The following is a 20,980-nucleotide window of genomic DNA, read 5'->3' as shown; positions in this document are numbered from 1 at the left end:
ATTAATGAAATGTAATAGTGAGTCTGTTGTTGTGACTATGTGGAGAAATGAATGAGAAAATATAAGATAGGCTGGAATGAAGAGAGTCATCGGATCCCAACATAATTCATTTTGTATAGTTCACAGTATTGTAGCTTTAAAAAAATTATGAATTTTTTCAGTACTGTGAATTCTGAATTTGCAATATGAGGCTTTTCAATCCTTGCAACAAGTGTGTATTTTTCAGTGGTTCTAGAATTATCGGGGCTTTCGAGCTGCTTCTGATAAGAAGGCAAGGCTAGAGGACTCGTGTTGAGGTGGCATTTGCACAGGACTTTAGATAACATACATCGATGATGTAGAGAGAAGAGCGGGTGATGTTGCTGTGGATTATAGTGGAAAGGCACCTTTTGCTCCCTCTGCTGACCTCTTTGTGTATTCAGCTGTGTAGCATATTTCTTGTATAATTACATAGTAATTTCACACACTACATTAAGAAAATCTGAACAATTTTTACTAAACTCATGTTTTCTAAATATTAAGTAAATAAAACCAATATTTGGCTAGGTAACATTTATAAAAACAGGATTTCTAGATAGATGATGATAAATTTTCATCTATATCTATAGAGCTGATAAATTTTCAAAACCCTTTGAATATCACTTGTACTACAAAGTCTCGTTTCAGTTTCAGTGCCATGGCACATTGATTAATCACCACTAAAGCGGTACATGAAATATTTGGCAATATAGGTATTTGGTAATGGTGATTGATGCACAGAATACGGCACCGTTATTATGCACTGGCCTTGAGAACTTTAGTTTTCATCTTCGATCACCTGATAGAGAACAAACTAACAGCTTTTTTCTTTCACCTTGCTGGAGAATAAACTAACAACTTCAAATTATCTGATCCATCCAAAAACTTATTTCCGTGAAACTCACTGATTTATTTATTATTTCGTGGGGATCACTATTATTTGCTGTAGTAAAATATCAAATGATCGATGTTTTATACCAACATGGCAGCTCACATGGTAGGCAACAGAATGAAAACAAACAGGTTTACTACCAAGAATTATACTATATTGCTTTTATTGACAGAAAAAGCATACAGATAATTTTATTCAGAGATTTTATGTGAATTATTTTGATAAGTGTACACATATATTTATAACTGACCTTTCTTTGTCAAGTGTGTGCCCACACACGTATTCATACTAAATCAATCTTAGAGATCTTATCCAAAGATTGAATTTCTTAAAGTGACTGTTCCAAATATGTATAATTTATGGCAAAAAAGTCACAAAATGGCAATACAAGGAGGCATAAAACTGAAGATAAAGGGGGAGATGATGGTTAAAAACACCTGTAAATGAATAATTGATTTTGATTTAAATTCTTTTTAGTTCTTAGCTGATGAAATGAATATAAATGAAATTATTATGCAAAACACCTCTATTTGTTGTATATGCATGTACATATATGTGTTACAAATACAAAACTGATAGGATATTATTTAACATATATTCACACTCATAATGTGCATATATGTACATAATGAAAATGAGTGCTTGTTTTATATGTATGTATACACACACATACACATATTGCATACTTTCATTTTTTAAAATTTTACTTTAAGTTCTGGGATACATGTGCTGAACATGCAGGTTTGTTACATAGGTATACTTGTGCCATGGTAATTTGCTGCACCCATCAACCCGTCATCTAGGTTTTAAGCTCCACATGCATTAGCTATTTGTCCTAATGCTCTCCCTCCCCTTTCCCCACACCCACCTACAGACCCCAGTGTGTGATGTTCCTCTCCCTGTGTCAACATGTTCTCATTGTTCAGCACCCACTTATGAGTGAGAACATGCAGTGTTTGGTTTTCTGTTCCTGTGTTAGTTTGCTGAGGATGATGGTTTCCAGCTTCATCCATATCCCCGCAAAGGACGTGAACTCATCCTTTTTTATGGCTGTGTAGTATTCCATGGTGAATATGTGCCACATTTTCTTCATCCAGTCTATCATTGATGGGCATTATGTTGGTTCCAAGTCTTTGCTATTGTAAATAGTCCCATGATAAACATATATGTACATGTGTCTTTAGAGTAGAATGATGTATAATCCTTTGGTATATACCCAGTAATGGGATTGCTGGGTCAAATGGTATTTCTGGTTTTATATCCTTGAGGAATCACCACATTGTATTCCACAATGGTTGAACTATTTTACAAGCCCACCAACAGTGTAAAAGTGTTCCTATTTCTCTGCATCTTCTCCAGCATCTGTTTCCAGAATTTTTAATGATCACCATTCTAACTGGTGTGAGATGGTATGTCATTGTGGTTTTGATTTGCATTTCTCTAATGAACAGTGATAATGAGCTTTTTTCATATGTTTATTGGCCACATACATATCTTCTTTTGAGGAGTGTCTGTTCATATCCTTTGCCCACTTTTTGATGGGGTTGTTTGTTTTTTTTTTCTTGTAAATTTGTTTAAGTTCCTTCTAGATTCTGGATATTAGACCTTTGTCAGATGGATAGATTGCAAAAATTTTCTCATATTGTGTAGGTTGCCTGTTCACTCTTGTGATAGTTTATTTTACTGAGCAGAAGCTCTTTAGTTTGATTAGATTCCATCTGTCAATTTTGGCTGTTGTTTCAAGTGCTGTTGGTGATTTAGTCATGAAGTCTTTGCCCACACCTATGTCCTGAATCATATTGCCTAGGTTTTCTTCTAGGGTTTTTATAGTTTTAGGTTTTACATTTATGTTTTTAATCCACCTTGAGTTAATTCTTTTATAAGGTATAATGAAGGGGTCTAGTTTCTCTTTTCTGCATATGGCTACCCAGTTTTCCCAGCGCCATTTATTACATAGGGAATCCTTTCCCCATTGCTTGCTTTTGTCAGGTTTGTTGAAGATCAGATTGTTGTAGATGTGTGGTGTTATTTCTGAGGCCTCTATTCTGTTTCATTGGTCTATATATCTGTTTTGGTATTAGCACCATGCTGTTTTGGTTACTTTAGCTTTGTAATATAGTTTGAAGTCAGGCAGCGTCATGCCTCCAGCTTTGTTCTTTTTGCTTAGGTTAGCCTTGGCTCCACAGGCTCTTTTTTGCTTCCATATGAAATTTAACATAGTTTTTTTCTAGTTCTGTGAAGAAAGTCAATGGTAGCTTGATGGGAATAGCATTGAATCTATAAATTACTTTGGGCAATATGGCCATTTTCATGATATTGAGTCTTCCTATCCATAAGGATGGAGTGTTTCTCTATATGTTTGTGTCCTGTCATTTCCTTGAGCTCTGGTTTGTAGTTTTCTTTGAAGAGGTCCTTCACATCCCTTGTAGGTTGTATTCCTAGGTATTTTGTTTTCTTTTTAGCAATTGTGAATGGGAGTTTACTAATGATTTGGCTCTCTGCTTGTCTGTTATTGGTATATAAGAATGATTGTGATTTTTGCACATTAATTTTATATCCTGAGACTTTGCCAAAGTTGCTTATCAGGTTAAGGAATTTTTGGGCTGAGGTGGTGGCGTTTTGTAAATATACAATCATGTCATCTGCAGACAGAGACAATTTGATTTCCTCTCTTCCTATTTGCATGCTTTTATTTCTTTCTCTTACTCGATTGCCCTGGCCAGAACTTCCAATACTATCTTGATAAGAGTGGGGAGAGAGGGCATCCTACTCTTGGGCCAGTTTTCAAAGGTAATGCTTCCAGCTTTTGGCCATTTAGCATGATATTAGCTATGCATTTGTCATAAATAGCTCTTATTTTTGTGAGATATGTTCCATCAATACCTAGTTTATTGAGAGTTTTTAGTATGAGGGGTGTTGAATTTTATTGAAGGCCTTTTCTGCATCTATTGAGATAATCATGTGGTTTTTGTCATTGGTTCTGTTTATGTGATGGATTATGTTTATTGATTTGCATATGTTGAACCAGCCTTGCATGCCAGGCATGAAGCCAACTTGATCGTGGTGGATAAGTTTTTGATGTGCTGCTGGATTCTCTTGCCGGTATTTTATTCAGGATTTTCGCATCGATGTTCATCAGTGATATTGGCCTGAAATTTTCTTTTTCTATTGGGTCTCTGCCAGGTTTTGGAATCAGAGTGATGCTGGCTTCATAAAATGATTTAGGGAGGAGTCTTTCTTTTTCTATTGTTCAGAATAGTTTCAGAAGGAATGGTACCAGCTCCTCTTTGTACCTCTGGTAGAACTCGGCTGTGAAGACATCTGGTCCTGGGCTTTTTTTGGTTGGTAGGCCAGTAATTACTGAGTCAATTTCAGAACTTGTTATTGGTCTATTCAGGGATTTGACTTCTTCCTGCTTTAGTCTTGGGAGGGTGTATGTGTCCAGGACTTTATCCATTTCTTCTAGATTTTCTAGTTTATTTGTGTAGAGGTGTTTACAGTATTCTCTAATAATAGTTTGTATTTCTGTGGGATCAGTGGTGATATACCCTTTATCGTTTTTTAATGTGTCTATTTGATCTTTCTCTCTTTTCTTCCTTGTTAGTCTGGCTACCGGTCTATCTATTTTGTTAATCTTTTCAAAAAACCCACTCCTAGATTCATTGATTTTTTTTTGAAGGTTTTTTTGTGTTTCTCTCCCATTCGGTTCTGCTGTGATCTTAGTTATTTCTTGTTTTATACTAGGTTTTTAATGTGTTTTCCATTGCTTCTTTTGATTGTGATGTTAGGGTGTCTATTTTAGATCTTTCCCACTTTCTAATGTGGACATTTAATGCTGTAAATTTCCCTCTAAACACTGTTTTAACTGTATCCCAGAAATTCTGATATGTTGTGTCTTTGTTCTCATTGGTTTCAAAGAACTTATTTATTTCTGCCTTAATTTTGCTATTTACCCAGTAGTCATTCATAAGCAGGTTGTTCAGTTTCCATGTAGTTGTGCAGTTTTGAGTGAGCTTCTTAATTCTGAGTTCTAATTTGATTACACTGTGGTGTGAGAGATTGTTTGTTATGATTTTCATTCTTTTGCATTTGCTGAGGAGTGTTTTACTTCCAATTATGTGGTTGATTTCAGAATAAGTGCTATGTGGTGCTGAGAAGAATGTATATTCTGTTGATTTGGGGTGGAGGGTTCTGTAGGTATCTATTAGGTCCACTTGGACCAGAGCTGAGTTCAAGTCTGAATATCCTTGTTAATTTCCTTTCTTGTTGATCTGTCTAATATTGATAGTGGGTTGTTAAAGTTTCCCACTATTATTGTGTGGGAGTCTAAGTCTCCTTGTAGGTCTCTAGGAACTCGTTTTATGAATCCTGGTGCTCCTGTATTTGGCATATATATATATTTAGGATACTCAGCTCTTCTTGTTGCATTGATCCCTTTACTACTATGTAATGCCCTTCTTTGTCCTTTTTTATCCTTGTTGGTTTAAAGTCTGTTTTATTAGGGACTAGGATTGCAACTCCTGCTTTTTTTTCTTTCTTTCCATTTGCTTGGTAAATATTCCTCCATCCCTTTATTTTGAGCCTATGTGTGTCCTTGCAAGTGAGATGTGTCTCCTGAATACAGCACACCTGTGGGTATTGACTCTTTATCCAATTTGCCAGTGTATGTCTTTTAATTGGGGCATTTAGCTCATTTATATTTACCGTTAATATTGTTATGTGTGAATTTGGTCCTGTCATCATGATGTTAGCTGGTTATTCTGCACATTAGTTGAAGCAGTTTCTTCCTAGTTTCATTGGTTTATATATTTTGGTGTGTTTTTGCAGTGGCTGGTACTGGTTTTTCCTTTCCATGTTTAGTGCTTCCTTTAGGAGCTCTTGGAAGGCAGGTCTGATGGTGACTAAATCTGTCAGCATCTGCTTGTCTGTAAAGGATTTTATTTCTCATTCACTTATGAAGCTTAGTTTGGCTGGTTATGAAATTCCATATGTACATCATGGAAACGAGTGCATGTGATACACACACACACACACGCACACACATTGCATACTTTCATTTTTGTGTCCATTACTTTTCTGATTTTATCAGCAGCCAACTAAAGAAAATAGAAAAAAAAATTGGTAATTCGATCTTTCATGTTCTGCATCTTCCAGCTTCACAACTTATAGTTTTCTATTTTTATTGTTATTGTGATCAGAATGAAAATGTATACAATAGAATCAGAATCAGGTCAGAATCAACAAAAATACTATAATGTTTGTACATGCTTTCGATGCAGTTTGTCTCTGCAAAGGGTGTGTGTGTTTCTATGCACATGTGCATGTACACAAGTGTGTAAATAAGTGTTTTATTCATGATGGAGAAAGGCTGGTCAAAATGATTCTGAATGAGATAGCACCACTACAGCAGATAATTAGGTCTCTAGCAATAAAACAAGTCATTAAACATGTTTCTAAGCATCTACTCAGTATCTGGCACAATGTTAAGTAGTGTAAATATAATCATTAGCAAAATTCAGCTTCTACCCTCAATGGTATATGTGTAGAACAAATTGGTAAAGCTGGAGTACATTTCAGGACCAAAAACAGTTTCTGTGTAGTTCCCACTTCATCAAGACCATGTTGTATACCTCTCATACACTTAAGCCATAGGGAAGCAATTATTCCATCCATCCTTTTACAGGGTAGTGGTGGGGAAGAAGAGCTGACTGTCATGCTTGAATTCACATAATTTCATAATTAAATAATTTCATGTTACATAATCTCGATAAACCTAAAATCCAATATATGATAAAGATAGTGTTTCAAATCAGTGGATAAGTGATAAACAGTTCATAAAATGGTGTTCAGATAATTGGCTATATGTATTTTATAGTTGCACAAAGGTATAATATGTCATTAATAAATATTAATTCCATAGTGGATGTCAAATACACTTTTTCAAAATATAAAGAAAAAATACCATAGACAAATATCACTTGCAACATTACGGTTAAAATTAAATATCCAAACATAGCCCTAACCAATAACAGAAAATTTAAAAAAAAAATTATGGATTGGAATTTGTTAAAATATAAAACTTTTCTTTTTCAGAGGATACAATGAATATGTGTAAAAAGCAAATATCAAATCAGCAACAAGTGCTTGCAATTCACTTGACATATTTAAAATATGAGTAGTTCCAACAAATCATAAATAAATGATTAGTAGTCCAATAAAAAAAAGACAAAGTACATTGACAGGAAACTGTATGAAACTCATGAACACTAAATGTCTTAGATTCTCTATTGTTAAACAAAATGCAAAAACAATAGAGAACATTATGAATATGGAGTTAATATTTAACAAAATTATTTTATCCATGTTATAAGTAAATATTTACATCCAAAAACCCTTGTTTTCTCTGAAAGTTGTCACTTATGAGTCTATTTTGAAAATGTTTAAAGAATAGTAATTAATTAACTTTAATAAATAGGTACTCCTATTGAGGGAAAACAGACATTTCCATAATTTTTCTTCTGTTTCTAATCTAGTAGATGGTAGGAAAATAATGACAATTGCATGTTCATACCTGGAGAATATGCATTCCATTTCTTTTAAACTTTTGCATTCTCAAAACTATATTGATACCTCAAAGCATACCCTTTGCTGTTGAAAACAGCCTTTCAAGTATAAAGACACACACATCACTTTCCTTAAATCTTATATAAGGCAAGGGCCTAGATTCCTATCAGAAAATGTATTTCAAGAATGCTTTTTTAGTAGTTCCTGTGGCCTTATCTTATAGAGGAAGGTTTTTTTTTAAACATACACACAGTATTTGATGCACATTTTTATTGGAAAGAGCTTTTATTTCCTTAAATGTTTTGTTGTCTAAGTGTGAAAAGTATCCTGCAGTGGAATTCAGTGGCACAGATGCTTATTGTGATAGATGAGATGAACTTGCTTCCCTAAGCATGCATGGGCATGAAATGCATCTGGCTTCTGTACATAAAAGTCAGTTATGTTCCCAAATGTGTCTCTGCATTTACACAGACGTTTAGGGGCAGACACCCTACTGTTCCCTCAAAAGGCGGCTCTGCTTAATTATGAAGTTCAAGTTAGACCAGAAGTTGGAAAATACTAAATTCCACATTGCAGACAGAGCCTGAGCAGGTGATGTCACCACTGCATTCTAAGGTGGCAAGTCCTCAGAGAAGTAACTTATCACCTTACCATGGAGAAAAATAACCGTGTCCAGAACACAAGAGGATGCTTTAAGGTAGCGTACAATCAAGTGTGCAAACCTGTGCAATACATACCAGATGAAATCCAGTTCAGAGGCTCAGGAAAACAAACAAATGAGGATATGCTTTAAAAAATAGGACTTAATATAAACAGTCGTGAGAGTAAAACTATTGCTAAGCACATAGGAAACATAAACCAGGCTTTCAGGAAGGAGTTTGGCACATGTGTGCACTGGTAGGAGGTGTAATGTGCAGAAATCCGGCCTTTTGTGGCATAGCAACTAAAGTTCCTTTTCTATTGTCCAGACAACCTTAAATATTCCTTTATGCAGTACTATTTTAAAAAGGCCATCTACTGTGCACAATGTGTTAGCATCAAGGACATGAAATTTATCTGGAATATACCAAAACTTTAATCAATAGACTAGGACCAAAGCTTTTAAAAACAGGTTTTCGTAGATAAATCATTATAAGTTATTATTTCCTCGCCATAGGTAAGGCATGATAGATAACTTTACTTTTTCTCAGTCACTTAGTGTGTAGGTAGAATAATGACCCTTAGCAGGATGACCTTTTGAATGTGTTGTTAGGCAGCATGGAAGCATTATGGTTAGAGGTGGAATTAAGATTGCTAATCACCTCACCTTAAACTGGAGCGATTATCCTGAATTATCTAGGTGGGCCCACTGTAGTCACAAAGAACCTTCAGACAGGAAGGCGGAGAGACCAGAGTGAGCAGAAGAGCTTGGGTAAACTGGAGCCGAGGCTGAAGTGATGTGCTGTGTCCAAGATGTGCAGAGGCCAAGAGCTCAGGGATACATGTGACCCCTCAAACCTGGTGAATTCTCTCCTGGAATCTCTAGACAAAATATACACTTGATGATACCTTGATTTTAGCACACTAAGACCCATTTTGGACTTCTGACCCCCAGAAGTATAAAGAAAAAAAATGTGTTGTTTTAAGCCTCTGAGTTTATGTTAATTTACTGTAACAGCAGTAAGAAACTAACACAGTAAGACGGCTTTTATTTTTATGTGATGTATAGAATTAAATTGGATATGCTAGGAAATATTGGAAATTTATTGATTTATTTTTTTGTCTGAGCTGGAGTCTGGCTCTGTCGCCCAGGCTGGAGTGCAGTGGCGCGATCTCGGCTCACTGCATGCTCTGCCTCCCGGGTTCCCGCCATTCTCCTGCCTCAGCCTCCCGAGTAGCTGGGACTACAGGCGCCGCCACCACGCCAGCTAATTTTCTGTATTTTTAGTAGAGACGGGGTTTCACCGTGGTCTCGATCTCCTGACCTTGTGATCCGCCCGCCTCGGCCTCCCAAAGTGCTGGGATTACAAGTGTGAGCCACCGCGCCCGGCCAGGAATTTATTTTCTTAATATAGTTCTTCATATTAGAATAATGAGAACCATCGAGTAATGAAGTGTTCTATTTTGTGAAGGATGATTATATAAACAGTACGAAGGTTAAAAACCGGGCGGGACTGGCTGGGCACAATGGCTCGTTCATGTAATCCCAGCACTTTGGGAGGCCGGGGCAGGTGGATCTCTTGAGCCCAGGAGTCTCAGATCAACCTGGGCAACATGTGAAACCCCATCTCCACAAAAATACAAAAACCAGGCAGACGTGGTGGCGGCGCCTGTGGTCCCAGCCACTCAGGAGGCTGCGGTGGAAGGATCGGAGCCCAGCAGGTGCAGGCTGCGGTGGACCGTGATTATGCCACTGCGCTCCAGTCTGGGTGACAGAGTAAGACCCTGTCTCCATTAAATAAATAGATAAATAAATATATATATAAGTAAAAGAGGAGGGTGTCTTTTGAAGGCTATTAAAGTCGTCTAAGTGTCCTCTGATTATATGAGGCTGGAATGGTGCATGGAATGTTGTGTTGAATAACCTGATACAGTCTCTGAAACTATAGAAGCATTAGTAATTTTAGCCTGAGAGTGCTATAATCTGGGATAATTTGGTCCAATACTTCCAGAGAGGGTTGAAGTTTTGAGATAGCTGGAGTTATTTCAGTTGAAGACCTGAATATGAGGCAACTGCATACTCAATTACAATTCAATTTCTACTCTTTATATAAGGTAGAAATGGGTAACATGTGGGACACTGTGTTAAAAGTAATGCAGCCATAGTGTAGTGGTAAAAGCAGATGAAAAGTACTATAATAGTCGTATAGATGAGGTACTGGAAAGAAGCAGATTTGAAAAATTGGAGATAAATGTCAGTTTTCCGGAGCCATGGGATGAAAACCAAACCGGATTACAACAGATTCAATTCACTCAAGATGTCTAACTTGGTAATAGGTCAGAAAACTCAATTTGTCGTATTTTCTTAAAAGTACACAAAAATGTTCCTTTTGATAAAACACGTGTAGTGCACCTTCGGATTTGATTTTTCTTTATGCTCTGTAAACTGCTCACAGTAAAACAGAAAAAAAGTCTGACAAATATGATGGTCCTTAAATCTTGTAGGAGTATGATGCTTCTCCAAAGAATAGAGGTTTTCCTAGGAAGGCCCTAAGCAAGGAATCAAGTTTCCTTTTGCAAGAAATAAAATTCTCAAAAGTTCCCTGCACCTTGGAAAGGCTCTGGTTGAAATTAATAGCACAACGTTATTTATTTAAATTTTAACTTTTAAGTTCAGGGGTACAAGTGTAGGTTTGTTACAGAGGTAAGCTTATGCCATGGGATTGGTTGTACAGTTTATTTCATCACCCAGATATTAAGCCTAATATCCATTAGTTGTTTTTCCTGATCCTCATAGCAAATATTACCCCCATAAAGTTTTATGGTTACTTTTTTCTTATCTTCTGATTAATGCCATTAGATTCACCAATTGAAATTATTTTTCAGTAGTTTAATTCCCTCTAGAAGGTTTAAAAAATGTTTCCGAATTTCCTAAGTCTTCTTTCTTTGTTAGTCTTCTAAAAAGCTATATTCAATAGAATTCATGTGCTTAGGTACAGTTTCACTAAAAGCGTATCTTCAACATTTGATCTGTTTAAAAGTTCTTAAGGTGTTAAGGAACATTAGGTATCAGAGTTTATGGCATTTGATTAATCTGAATAAATCTTGGCATCAAATTGAATTCAGCAAAAGTAACAGTGATAAATCAGAGAGCAATATTTGAAATGTCTCCAGGAAACATTTTAAAACAATTTTTAAGTTCACTAATTTGAGTCATTACACTTGGCCCTAATATGGTAGATTTTAAGTGAAGCTCAGTCGAACCTGGCAGATATCATATACAAACTTTTAATAGTCCTAACAATTCCTGTACCTCATTTGGATAAAGATTATTTCCAGAGCATCAGTGCTTTGACCAGAAAGGCATTTATTATTCTGTAACACTTTTCTTGAGAAATTAGCATGATTCATCATTTGAGTACGCTCTCTCAGATAAGATTCTAATATTTGGGTGTGAATAAAACTTCAGGGCATTGAAAACAGCTGGAAGATAGACAATAGGGTGATCATCCTCTCTTGTCATTCTCTATCAAGGTCCTCTTTAATTATTGGCCTAAACAGCTATAACTTTATGGTGAAAACAAACCGCTCGGATATAGCGTTAAAGGTTGAAATAATGAATTATACATAAATCGATTTAGTTCAGTTATATTCTGTTGAATTGGGAGAACATCGAATTTTTAAATTTCTCTGCATTTCTTGAAGTTAGGAATAAAAGCTGGGGTGGGGTCTCCTGAAATAATGAGGTCTAGAATAATTTCTGTTAAATTTACTTTTTAGTAGGATAAGTCTACTAAAATCAATATGAATGGAACCTTCAATGTACCACTGAAGATAATTAATCTTTGAGAGGTTAAGTAACCATTACAAGGTAATTTACCTAATTAGCAACTAAACCAACCAAATTTTAGATTTCTTAACTTTAAGACTATTGCTCACATAGTCACGTAAAGTATATCTTCCACATAGTCACAGGCAATCACAAGCTAACACGAGCAGTTAGCACAAAATAGATGTTCCACATAGAATGCAGAACAAAAAAAGACACTTTAAAAATCCTTTTCCCTTTTCCAAATTCATATTTAAAAAGTTTCTTGTGGAATTTCCCAAATGCCAGCATGGCCACATATAATACAGATTGATACTCAGACCTCTAATGAGAAACAGTTAGAATTATGCTAAACAAGGAACATTCTATATTGATTTCACAAATTCTCCTCTTTCCACTTATAGTTTCTCATAAAATGTAACATGTTTGTCTCGTGTGGAGTCTGTATAGAAAAAGTGTGATAACTGAAGATATAGACACACAGGTGTATGTATGTCTGTGTGTTCCTGTGTATTATAGCCTTTCTTTAATGGTTTTCTCTTTATATTTATATATATATATATATATATATATATATATATATATACTTTAAGTTCTAGGACACATGTGCACAACGTGCAGGTTTGTTACATATGTATACATGTGCCATGTTGGTGTGCTGCACCCAGTAACTCATCATTTACATTAGGTATATCTCCAAATGCTGTCCCTCCCCCTCACCCCACCCCATGACAGGCCCCGGAGTGTGATGTTCCCCTTCCTGGGTCCATGTGTTCTCATTGTTCAATTCACACCTATGAGTGAGAACATGCAGCGTTTGGTTTTTTTTGTCCTTGTGATAGTTTGCTGAGAATTATGGTTTCCAGCTTCATCCATGTGTCTACAAAGGACATGAACTCATCCTTTTTTATGGCTGCATAGTATTCCATGGTGTATATGTGCCACATTTTCTTTTTTTTTTCTTTTTTTTATTATACTTTAGGTTTTAGGGTACATATGCACAATGTGCAGGTTTGTTACATATGTATCCAGCCACATTTTCTTAATCCAGTCTATCATCGTTGGACGTTTGGGTTGGTTCCAAGTCTTTGCTATTGTGAATAGTGCCACAATAAACATACGTGTGCATGTGTCTTTATAGCAGCATGACTTATAATCCTTTGGGTATATATACATATATATATAAAAAAACTATATATATATATTTTGGGGACGGAGTTTCGCTCTGTCACCCAGCTGGAGTGCAGTGGCGCGATCTCGGCTCACTGCAAGCTCCGCCTCCCGGGTTCACACCATTCTCCTGCCTCAGCCTCCAGAGTAGGTGGGACTACAGGTGCCCGCCACCATGCCCGGCTAATTTTTTGCATTTTTACTACAGACGGGGTTTCACCGTGTTAGCCAGGATGGTCTCGATCTCCTGACCTCATGATCCACCCTCCTCGGCCTCCCAAAGTGCTGGGATTACAGGCATGAACCACCGCGCCTGGTCTCTATTTAAGTTAGCTCTGTCCAGGGCAAACCAGCATTTCAAAGATACAAACTGTTTTTGCAAAAAACAGGTATACACCTATCCATAGTGCAGACATTATGTCTACTTATTTCTCTCTAAATAGATCTTTCATTTTAACAAGTACTTCACCTTCACAAAATTTAGTTGAGTCAGTGAACTCTTATCCAGATGCTATATCTTGGCCAGATTATCAAGAATTAAGCCTCACAGATAGGCTGTTTCCATTTCCTTTAACAAAGTTTATCAGTCCTGAGTTACTTCTTGATTTCTTGCCAGTGGCATATAATGATGACTCAGCCAAGTCAGTTCCCAGAGTTGGACTCTTTTTTTTCTTATACACAGGAAACTTCTTTTCCAAGAATACTTGTTCCAGTTGCTCACAATCTTCATAGTTGATGATTATAGAATGATCTATGTACTTTCAATGTACCTTCAAAAATGAGATCTGCAGCTGGATAAGACGTGTGTGTGTGTGTGTGTGTGTGTGTCTTAGTAGACTTAAACCTTTCATTGAATAAGAAGCCTAGTTGATAGTGTAAGGTGAGAGTTAGAAGAACAGGGAATTATTTGGTTTAAGGAATTGTGAAGAAATGTGCTATGCCATTAAAATTTTTCTCTACTTTTGTGTTAAATCTTAATTTTGTGCAGAATTTACTAAGCTGCAGGAAACTGTCAAAATTGACTCTTGCTAAGTTCCATATTGGTTTGTAATTATCTTAAAACAAAAGTTGGTTGATACTAAAGTGCAGTTTTTCCTCTAGCTTTCATAAATTGAGACAGGTCTTTTTCTCACCCTCCACATACCTATGGCTGGAAGCCGAGGTGGTTGTTCTTGGTTCCCGTTACAACTTCTAGACTGTTAATTTCTCCGCTCCTTGCAAATTAGACTGTTCCTTTGAAACTCAAACCCCTTGGAAATATCAGCCATGCCCCTTTGGTATTACCATCATCAACAGACCTCCCTCCTGGGCACTCTGGTCTTATTTTTTTTTTTTTTTGAGATGGAGTCTTGCTCTGTCACCCATGCTGGAGTGTAATGGTGTGATCTCGGCTCACTGCAAACTCCTCCTCCCGGTTTCAAGTGATTCTCCTGCCTCAGGTTCCTGAGTAACTGGGATTACAGGTGCATACCACCACACCCAGCTAATTTTTGTATTTTTGGTAGAGACGGGGTTTCGCCATGTTGGCCAGGCTGGTCTCGAACTCCTGACCTCAGGTGATATGCCTGCCTCAGCCCCCCAAAGTGCTGGGATTACAGGCATGATCCACTGCACCTGGCCTCTTGCCATTTATTTAAGGCTTTAGATCTTTTGCTCAATATCATCTTCAGGCAAGTTCAGCCATCATTTTAGTGGCTCAGCTTTCACGTGAAAGGACCAGTACAAACCTCGGTTCCCCGTTTTTTGACATCTTTATTTCCATTACTTTTTTTCTTTCCTCCACTTTATTGTCATCAAATCTGAAACATTTTCTATAAGGGTATGTACCACCAGGATCTAGATGCAAATATTCTGCCTCCTGGACATCACTCCTTGCCAGCTCGTTGGCCCAGATGTCCTCATTCCTACAACCCTTCATTTTCACTGAGACTCTCCTTAGGACACAGATGCTGCTGCTCCCTCACGATCCATCCGTACTCTCTTGCTTTCAGTTTCCACGTTTTCCTCCTCAAATGCCATAGTTCATTTTTAGCATTCCCTTGCAACTACCCTGAGCTTCATTTTCCCACAATTTATTTGTTTCTCTTTCTCTTCCCAAATTTTAAATGTTGATGTTTCTAAGGGTTCTGTCCTAATTGCTCTTCTTTTCTCTCCACACACATACTCTCTCTAAGCTCTAAACACTACTAAACAGCTCATAATTTCCAGTCTTAGAGTTTGGTCCAGACCTTTATTCTGGGAGTTGATGATTTACGTGACAATAGCACTCGAATAATTCAGAGGTAACATGTCCTGGTTTCCCACATGATAGTAAGTGGCACTGCCAGCCATGCTAGATGCTTATAAGTCATTTTTGGCCCTTCCTCAATATTCTGACAATATCCAATTCAACATTCATTTAAAGAATATTTTGGTTCCAAATACATCTGTAATTTCCTCCACCTATTTTGATTTCCAATGTCCCCAGCCTAGCCAGAGCCACATATTTTCTTACCTACGCTTATTTTCTTAGGTCATCCTTAGTCAACTTACTTTAATTCTTATCTCCGACACCCTGTTAGCTACAGAGAAACCAAAGTGATCTCTTAACATGTCTTTCAGTTTCCAACTCTCCCACTTTTCTGGTGTACTTGGACTAAGATTTATGTTCCTCATCATTACTAATGAAGACCTGTACTGTTTCACATATCCTTCTCTTTCAGCCACGTCTCACATTACTCTTTCTCCCTTCTGTACTTCATCCAGATTCCTACTTTTCAGTTTTTCATTTCATCCAATTCACAGGTTTCTTCTACATGCCAAGATCTTGCTCATATATTAGGGTCCTTGAACACTGGGGGTTTTTCCTATAAGACGAATCTTTCTGTATTGTATGAAAAGCTAACTCTTTTTATTCTCAGGTCTTAGCTTAAATATTCTCACTTGAAAGAAGTGGTTAGAGTCTGTATAATCCAAATTAATATTTCTTTTTTTCTTTTTCTTTTGAGACAGGGTCTTGCTGTGTCACCCAGGCTGGAGTGCAGTGCCACAATCTTGGCTCATGGAAACCTCTGCCTCCTGGGTTCAAGCAGTTTTCCTTTCTCAGCCTCCTGAGTAGCTGGGACTACAAGCGCACACCACTACACCCGGCTAACTTTTTTATTTTTAGTAGAGATGGGGTTTTGCCATGTTGATCAGACTGGTCTCAAACTCCTGGACTCAAGTGATCCATCCGCCTTGGCCTCCCAAAATGCTGGCATTACAGGCATAAGCCACCACGCCCGGCCCAAATTAATATATCTATATATAAAAATTATATGTATGAATCTTATATAATGTGAATTAAGATTATATCTAATGTTCGCCCCAACACCCTTGTTGGATATTCAGTCCCTTGCTTCACTTTGCATGTGAACACATTTTGTAATAATCTCTTCACTTTGCTCAGTTGGATTTCTGTGCCTGTCTTCGTCTTCAGAATTGAAACCCTAGGAGTACAGGACTGTGGCTTTCTTATTCACCACTGCAGCTCCGTAACTAAGAGAGCATCTGATACATATGTGTGAAGGGAATTGGTTAAATATAGACCACTAGGTCCAGTGGAGTCCACAGCCTATTCACTTCATGTAGTTTCCAAGAAACAAATGCTTCTCAACATATATTAATGAATGAGATATGGGCCAGGGTATCTGGTCTGGCTGGAGATGGCTTAACTTTGAGTTCACTTGAGAGGGTATCAGTGTGAGCAGGAATGCTTTCACTCACTTCAAGAATTGCATGGTGTTGGCTGGGCGCGGTGGCTCTCGCTTGTAATCCCAGCACTTTGGGAGGCCGAGGCGGGCGGATCACGAGGGCAGAAGATCGAGACCACGGTGAAACCCCGTCTCCACTAAAAATACAAAAAAATTTAGCCAGTCGTGGTGTCGGGCGCCTGTAGTCCCAGCTACTTCGAGAGGCTGAGGCAGGAGAACGGCGTGAACACAGGAGGCGGAGCTTGCAGTGAGCCGAGATTGCACCACTGCACTCCAGCCTGGGTGACAGAGCGAGACTCCGTCTCAAAAAAAAAAAAAAAGAAGAAGAATTGCATGGTGTTTAGGGGGAAGAATCACCCCGCTTCTCTGGGGAGACATGAGGGCTCTGTGGCTCCTGTGGGCTCTCAAACTGTTGGAAGATGATTGCTAAACCTGAGTTTTCAGGTCTCCTAGTTATATTCATTTAAACTTATACATGATTTGTCACTATTTTAAGTTGTTTTTCACTGAAAAGTCAGTCTGAATATAGAGCCTTATTTCATTCAGATCAGAAAAACTGGGTTTTGGTAAAATCTGTTTATCTATAATTTTTAAGTAAGTACAATTTTATAAACCAGTTATTCCTAACTTGAGAGGCCTGGAGGATTTATTACAATGTGTATTTCAGGGCCACATCTGCAGAAGTTTTGATACAACATTTCCTTACTAATACCCCTGACAGCACATTTTAGCAGGCATCCTGTGTTATTCAGAAGCAGAACGTTTATGCACTACACTTTGGGAGAGAGAAGTGCATGTTATGTTACCATTTAAAGATGCCTGGTTCTTGTGGGGCAAATTGGCAAATGATTTATCTGAACTAATGGCAGAGTGGAATTTTAATACTTTAGGGTTTTCAGGAATCTTAGAGCTGTTTTCATTTGTCTCACACATACAGCCTGAACCTTGAAGACATTAATGAATTTGTCACAGAAATTAAATTGGGCCAAAATTTACATTTGCAACCCATGTCTGTGCTCTTCATTCTAAAGCACAATGGCCTAGAGTCATATTTTAACCTCTAAGTTTCATCTTATTAAAAAATAAAATAAAATAAATGTAAATACATGCATGTATTATACTATATATACAATTTATATACATTACAATATTAATTTGAATTACACATGACATCACTAGTAAAGGCCAGTTACAGTTTAGACTGAGATAAGCCCTGTGAGAATTTACTAAGGTCAAAAAGACTCCTTTTAATAGTGACTCAGTGGTACCTACTCTAAGGACAAAGGCTCCAGTATGTATCCTAATCTAAGTTATTACTGAATGTGAGTCCTGTGATAGCTTCTAATGAAAATTTTCCATTGAAAAAAATCAATGTTAATAACTGGAACTCGAGAGCTGTAATGGGTTCTGCTGTGTTTTTCGGGCTTAGACTGTGTGCTATAATATGCTAAGAAGAGGAGTTGATGACCTGTGAGCTCTGGTCACTTCCTGATCTCATTTGACTCTTTGGTCTTTAGTTTTAAAAGGGTGATCAGAGAGGTTGCTTTATAATGGAGAAGTTGAACAAAAGGACCATCAACCTGCAGGCTCACTGGCACAGCGCAAGTTTCACCGGATAAGCATTTCAGTAAAGAGGACTATTGCCAACAGCAATACTTGCAAGGAAGCTTTGTTACAGAGAGGATTTTTTTTTTTAAAGAAGCTGCTAGGAAAACTGACACTAGAAGCTAACTAGAGTCACTCTTTATAGATATCAATGAAATTGTAAGTCTGAAGACATTACTTACCTAGATACAGTAACGGACTTTATTTAAGAACCAACTTTATACATACCTAATATACCTAGGCTTGTTGATCAAGTTGGCTGGCTGGGGAAGAATAAAACCATCTAGAAGATCCACATGATGAGAGAAAGCATTCGGGGAGGGCAGACAGAGACATGATGCTGGCCACAGATAGAACCCAGAGACGCTCTGTGATTGAAGTAGTTCTAATACCTGGAAGCTTCGATTTGCTCTTATAACGTGTCTAAAGCCATTTAATTCAAGACTACCCTTCCTAGTTGGTACCTGTAGATGTAATGCATCTCCTAAGGTATTAGTCTAGGCTCCACCGGACAGAACAACTACCTGGAGGTAGGTGGTGGAGCCTCCGGACTCCGCGACACATTTCACAATGCTGTTTACTCCAAAACACTGGCCTTATTGAACTAATCTAGCTATTGGGTAAGACGAGAAGTAATACACGAACATTCTTAAAGTCTGTTCTCTTTTGCCTTGTGACCTTAAACATTTCAAAGACCAACATGAACACTATTGAATAGAATTGTGTTTCCATCGTCATAACTAATCTGAAAGCCTAAGTTATACCTCTTTCACTGCACATCCAATCTATTTTATGGGCAGAAGAGCACAATGGGCTCAGCTATGCAGGCTTTAGGAGTTATTTTAACCTTTAAAGAACAATAGACACAAGTAAAAGTACATACATAAAGTAGGCATTTTATATTTAATTTTTATTTTCATATGCATGAAAAGTGTGTTCCAAAAAAAGATTAGAGAAATCCATGGCATGTCTTTCTGGTTAATGTTACTTTATTTTTTGGTTCATCTACGCTACTACTTACAAGTTACTTGTTTTTTTTTTCATGGAAAATTTTTTTTAAATGAATTGATTTTGCTTTTCATCAGCACAGTTGTTGACTAATACCAAAGTTAGTTAGAAGGTTATGATTTTTACATTTATAGAATGTCAGGGGCAGCATTTAGACAATACATCATAGTAACTTGGCATTTATGAAATATTAGTTTTCCATAAACATGAACTCAGAGAGGAAGGTTACATTTTTTTAAATTATAATAACATTTTGAAAACCATCTGTCCTTTAAAATGTTACTAAAATATATATTGGAACTGGTGTTTTAGATGCCAGTCCTTCCTGAAGAGTGTTTTGAGATTTTTTTCAAATACTGCCTCAGTTCTATATAAAATAGAAAATATTCTGCCTTGTAAAATGACTACTGGATGTAGGTAAGAAGAAGTTAAGGAAATATTACATAAAAGTAGATTTGCAAAGGTAATTTGCTGAAGGATTATTTACACTTTGATGAGTGGATCTGGATATTTTGATACTAAGTGAAAGTGGTTCCACTGGAATTAGAAGGGAATAGAGATCTGAAAGCAGGAGTGAAAAGAATGTGTGTAAGCCGGGCACGGTGGCTCATGCCTGACCTCAGGTGAGCCGCCCACCTCAGCCTCCCAAAGTGCTGGGATGACACGCTTGTTAAGTGGTACTCTAATTAATCAGTAACTTAAACCTCAAAAGAGATTCATTATGTACACAAAATTAATCTTGTGTAATCAAGTGTATAAGTAAAATTAATTGAAGAAATCAAAAAACGCAAGGTGGCTGACACCTGTAATCTCAGTGCTTTCGGAAGTCTAGGTGGGAGGATCCCTTGACTTAAGGAGGCTGAGACCAGTCAAGCAACACGGTGGGACCCCATCTCTGTAAAACAATTAGCCGGGGATGGTGGTGCGTGCCTGTAGTCCGAGCTACTTGAGAGGCTGAGGCAAAAGTATCGCTTGAGCCTAGGACTTGGAGTCTGCAGTGAGCTATGATCACACCACTGACTCCAGCCAGAGCAACAGAGGGAGACAATGAGAACACGTGGACACAGGAAGGGGAACATCACACTCTGGGGACTGTTGTGGGGTGGGGGGAGGGGGCAGGGACAGCATTAGGAGATACACCTAATGCTAAATGACGAGTTAATGGGTGCATCACACCAACATGGCACATGGATACATATGTAAGAATCCTGCACGTTGTGCACATGTACCCCAAAACTCAAAGTATAATAATAAATAAATAATAAACCACAAAACACTTGTAATTCCAAATCCAGATATATAAACCACAGGAATACTTAGATAAACACACGTTATACACACATATAGTATATGTATGATAAAATATACTTGTATGTTCAACTTGGGAAAGGTTGATGATTTTAGAAACTAATAATTCTATTGCCTTGTGCTCTAATGATTTTCAATTTGAAGATTTATTTGGGATCAAATATATGAGGCTCCATATACAAGACATCTTTCTTTCCCCTCTTCTCAGCACCATTT

This window comes from Symphalangus syndactylus, chromosome 20 (assembly GCF_028878055.3).
Source record: "Symphalangus syndactylus isolate Jambi chromosome 20, NHGRI_mSymSyn1-v2.1_pri, whole genome shotgun sequence".
Lineage (NCBI taxonomy): Eukaryota > Metazoa > Chordata > Mammalia > Primates > Hylobatidae > Symphalangus > Symphalangus syndactylus.
Note: the sequence above shows the minus strand (reverse complement) of the source record.